Genomic DNA, 5,797 nt, shown 5'->3' on the forward strand with positions numbered 1-5,797 from the left:
GGATATTTCAAGCAAATTCAAGGGATCATAGCAATCATCCTTCGGTAAGCATGAAGGGGAATTAAACAATGTATGAGTTGAAGAGTTACTCTCATTAGAAGGTGGGCACGGGTAGCTAATCCGCTCTTCCTCCTTTTGTTCTTCGCTCTCCTCATCATCTTTTTCATCCAATGAGCTCACAGTTTCATCAATTTCTTCTTCCATAGCTTCCTGCAAAATATTAGTCTCTTCTTAGACAGCGGAGACTTTCTTCATAAAAGCATTAATATAGTAATTGTATTCATAATTTTCATAGCAATATCTAAGTATAGCAAGATTTTCAGGCCTATAAATTGAATCATCAAAATCGTCAAACGCTTTAAACATAGATTCAATCTCATAAGCACCCATAAAAGCAACAATTTCTCCTATTTGTTCCACATCATAGTATATCATATCTACCATTAGCATAAGAAGCTAAGGTTTCATTATCATTGAATTTGCATGAAAAGGGAAGGTGCGGATCCTTCATCCTAGAGCAACAAGTATAATCATGCATCACGCATAGTTGACGAGCATACCAACGCAATATAATAAATTGATCCCATAATAGTTTCCCTTTTTGTGTCGAGCGATAATCCCTAAAGTATTCACGTTGATCCAACGTGTCTCCCATTATAAAGTTGAATGGGGTTTTCTCAGGATTATCAAAATAGTACATAATATCTCTCACATAATGAGAATCGGGGGTTTTAGGAGTTACCCCATCTACATGAGTAGCAAGTACCTCTAATTTTTTTGGTATTTTGTGTTCCATATCCATAACTAAAGATAGAGAACAACTAAGAACAGCAAATAAAAATTATTTAGTGATAAAGCAAACAAGCACACACGAGAATATTCACCCCACGCTATGACTCCCCGGCAACGGCGCCAGAAAAAGGTCTTGATAACCCACAAGTGTAGGGGATTGCAATAGTTTTCGATAAGTAAGAGTGTTGAACCCAACGAGGAGCTAAAGGTAGAATAAATATTCCCTCAAATTCTATCGACCACCGATACAACTCTACGCACGCTTGACGTTCGCTTTACCTAGAACAAGTATGAAACTAGAAGTACTTTGTAGGTGTGATAGGATAGGTTTGCAAGATAATAAAGAACACGTAAATATAAACTAGGGGCTGTTTAGATAAATAAGTAAAAAAGTAAATATAGCGAGTGTGGAAAAGTGGTGGTAGGAGTTGTGGAATTGTCCCTAAGCAATTGACTACGTTACTAGACCGATAATCACTATTGCAATTCTATTTGAGGGAGAGGCATAAGCTAACATACTTTCTCTACTTGGATCATATGCACTTATCATTGGAACTCTACCAAGCATCCGCAACTACTAAAGATTCATTAAGGTAAAACCCAACCATAGCATTAAAGCATCAAGTCCCCTTTTATCCCATACGTAAATAACCTACTTACTCGGGTCTGTGCTTCTGTCACTCACGCCACCCACCATAAGAAAATCATAAACATATTGCAAACCCTACAGCGGGGATCCCTCACGCTTGCGCGACACGGAGGGCACCATAGGACAACACCAGTATAACCACAAGCAAATTAAATCAATCATAGCAATTCATCAACCACCAATAGGACAACGAAAATCTACTCAAACATCATAGGATGGCAACACATCATTGGATAATAATATGAATCATAAAGCACCATGTTCAAGTAGAGGGTACAGCGGGTTGCAGGAGAGTGGACCGCTGAATATAGATGGGGGAAGGTGATGGAGATGTTGGTGAAGACGGCAGAGGTGTTGGTGAAGATCGCGGTGATGATGATGGCCCCCGGCGGCATTCCGGCGCCACCGGAAGCAAGGGGGAGAGAGCCCCCCTTCTTCTTCTTCTTCTTCCTTGACCTTCTCCCAAGATGGGAGAAGGTTTTCCCCTCTGGTCCTTGGCTCCCATGGCGTGGGAGGGGCGAGAGCCCCTCCGAGATTGGATATATCTCTCTGTTTCTGCGTTCTCTGTTTCTGCCCCTTCACCGTTTCCTTGATATCTAGAGATCCGTAACTCCGATTGGGGTGAATCTTTCGCCCAGATTTTTCTCATAAAATTAGCTTTCTTGCGGCAAAAGAAGGGCATCAACCGCCTTACGGGTGGGCCACGAGAGGCCAGGGCACGCCTGCCTCCCTGGGGCGCGCCCTCCTATCTCGTGGCCACCTCGGACACCGTTCTGCGTTGATTCTTCCTCCGGAAAATCCCAAATATTCCAAAATAATTCTCCGTCCGTTTTATCCCGTTTGGATTCCGTTTGATATTGTTTTTCTGTGAAACATAAAACATGCAACAGACAGGAACTGGCACTAGGCACTGGATCAATATGTTAGTCCCAAAAATAGTATAAAAAGTTGCCAAAAGTATATGAAAGTTGAATAATATTGGCGTGGAACAATCAAAAATTATAGATACGACGGAGACGTATCATTAGCATCCGTCACCTTGTCCGTGGGATCACCCACTTGCAACGGCAAGGTAGATAGTTTAAGTCCTTCTAAGAATTTATTAAACATGCTTTCAACCTCGGTTATCATGGAGGTTTTTAATGTGTCCAAAGCCACATTGAATTCCTCACGAGACACCGCGGTTCTCCCATCACCCGTAGACGAGCTCGGATTCACACTGGAGTGCTCCTCCCTACCGTCTACGGCGCCAACCATACTCTTCGGATGGCAAAGTCCTTAATAAAGAGACGAGGCGCTGATAACAATTGAAAGGATCGATATAGTTGACTAGAGGGGGGGGGGGAGGGTGAATAGGAAACTAACAATTTTTAGCTTTTCTTTACCAAATTAAAGTTTGCATCAAAGTAGGTTGTCTAGATATGCAACTAGGCGAGCAACCTATATGATGCAACAACAACAAGTACACAAGCAAGCAAGGGATACAACACAAATAAGATTGCACAAGTAAAGGCACGAGATAACCAAGAGCGGAGCCGGTGAAGACGATGATGTGTTACCGAAGTTCCTTCCTTTTGAGGGGAAGTACGTCTCCGTTAGAGCGGTGTGGAGGCACAATGCTCCCCAAGAAGCCACTAGGGCCACCGTATTCTCCTCACGCCCTCACACAATGCGAGATGCCGTGATTCCACTATTGGTGCCCTTGAAGGCGGCGACCGAACCTTTACAAACAAGGTTGGGGCAATTTCCACAACTTAATTGGAGGCTCCCAACGACACCACGAAGCTTCACCACAAGGGACTATGGCTCCGCGGTGACCTCAACCGTCTAGGGTGCTCAAACACCCAAGAGTAACAAGATCCGCTAGGGATTAGTGGGGGGAATCAAATTTCTCTTGGTGGAAGTGTAGATCTGGGTCTTCTCAACCAATCCCGAGCAAATCAACAAGTTTGATTGGCTAGGGAGAGAGATCGGGCGAAAATGGAGCTTGGAGAAACAATGAAGCTTTGGGGGGAAGCGGTAGGTCAACTTTGGATACGAAGACCCCCTTTTATAGTGGGGGGTACAATCCAACCTTACCCCCCAGAACAGCCCCGCAGAGGGTGGTACTACCGCAGGGGGCAGCGGTACTACCGCTAGCCCCAGCGGTACTACCGCTCCCCCTCGCGGTACTGCCGTGCAGCCAGGGAGGGCAAGCAGATGGGCAGAGGATGGACCCAGTGCGGTACTCCTGCGGTGGTAGGGCGGTACTACCGCTTTCAAGCGGTTCTACCGCTTCTACTGCCGCTGCTCAGTGCCGCACAATCCAACACGAGAGGCGACCCCCTCGAGTCGATGCGGTAGGAGCCCGGTACCGCAGCGGTACTACGGCTGAGGACCCACAGGCGGTACTACTGCTGGAGAGCGGTACTGCCGCCTGTGGCTCTTGAGCGGTACTACCGCTGGGCACCACAGTACTACCACTAGGACCAAGCCACACACACAGAAGGGGAAGAAAACCTCCATCGAAGCGGGAAGGCTCAGAGGGTGCAAAATGGATGTGTACGTGTTGATTCCACCCTAGCCTTACCAAAAGCGGACACCCTCTTGATAGTACGGTGACTCCTACGAAACCTGTCCACCAAAACAGAAATGAAAGAGCTACACCGTCTTGATTAAAACTCCGAGGGGAAGGAATCATCTCGTGCCAAAGGATGAATCTCTGAAATGCTCAAAGCACACGATTAATCCGCAAACTTGTTGTCATCAATCGCCAAAACTACATCGAGAGAGATATACCTTAACAAGTGGCTTGAATTCCTCCCACTAGAACGCGCTCGTAAAATCTTATCATGGTGCGATACCAGAGCGTGAGGCATGAAATGGAGTCTGAACACGACAACCACAATGATACGTAAGTGTGAGTCATGCCATGGAGTTTGGTGAAGGGGTCAACCACCATGATGACATTGCCCCCGAACTCAAATCAAATGAATCGAACATGTCTCGGAATACATAAACCACACAGAGATAAGTTAGTACAAAATCATTATTTTAACACCAGCCATGTACAAAAATTGTGATGTGTCCATGCAATTTTGATATGGAGTTGGATTGTTTTGCCAATTGAAAGAGATCGCATGGGACTAGTTTATGTTACAACACACAAGTATGATCTAAAAAGGGTGCACACGTATGTGGTAAAATTTAGCGAGCCATCTCTACATGCGTGATCACAGGGAAAGAATCATTGTAAAATCGCATGATATTGTTCCTATGTACCAACAAAGCCGAATGGTTTTGTATGGTCATTTCGTATATGTCTTTGCGTTGAGAATTCCCTCAAAAACCGCTATGTTGCTATACACCAGAATTGTGACAATTGGAAGGAAGCTTGTGCGACCGCGTGCCATGTGTTTACTAAGGAGCTGGTCTGGAGAGACTAAGGGATTTTCTGCAAATGCAGAACATAGTGACGGTGTATCTCACATGCGATAGATGGAGACGGACGGTCAGAAATGATTCATGCCAGAACATCATGATTACCAACTAGGTCTTCTATCTTGTAGAGACATGTGATTGAAACGTATATGTGCACACCATAAATTATGTTATTGTTGACCTCGATCATACAACATAACATGTTATGAATTATTCAATAGAACACAAATCAAATGAGTCGAACATGCGGTCAGAACGAAGTAGATCAAGATGAATCTGAACAAACCGAAAAGGAGAGAAAAAGTACCACCTATCCGGCCAGAAATAAACACAAAAGGCACGACAATACTTGATGTCTCATCATAAAATGATGATGATCTCATCAATTGAACTTGTTGCAGACCCCGCGGACCTCTCCCTATGTTACTTGATGTCTCATCATAAAATGATGATGATCTCATCAATTGAACTTGTTGCAGACCCCGCGGACCTCTCCCTGTGTGCCGGTAAGCACGTTCACCTTGCCTAGCTTGACGAACCCATGAGGGAAGCGCAAGCGGAACTCGTTGGTGTTCTTGGTGAGCTTGTTGACCACCCGCATGGAATTGTCGATGTATAGGTTCTGGTCGGCCAAGAGCACGCCACGACACTGTTGCAACATCTTGTAGAAGTTTTTGTCCACCTTGAGACCCAATTTACGGAATTATATGTTTTAGTTAATGAGAAAATCAAATATCCAAGATTTGGGATGGTCAAAACTTAAAAAAGGTACCTTTAAGAGGTTTTTTCCTGATGAATTGATGAAAGTTCGGTTTAACATTATCTTGTCAATGTAGCTCAGTCCATTTCTTTTACTGATTAGATGATTCCTTGATATGGTAGTGTGAAAGTAAAGGGGACTCGTCTTTTAGATCTTTATATGCTATAATTAGTTTA

This window comes from Triticum dicoccoides, chromosome 5B (genome assembly GCF_002162155.2).
Source record: "Triticum dicoccoides isolate Atlit2015 ecotype Zavitan chromosome 5B, WEW_v2.0, whole genome shotgun sequence".
Classification (NCBI taxonomy): Eukaryota; Viridiplantae; Streptophyta; class Magnoliopsida; order Poales; family Poaceae; genus Triticum; species Triticum dicoccoides.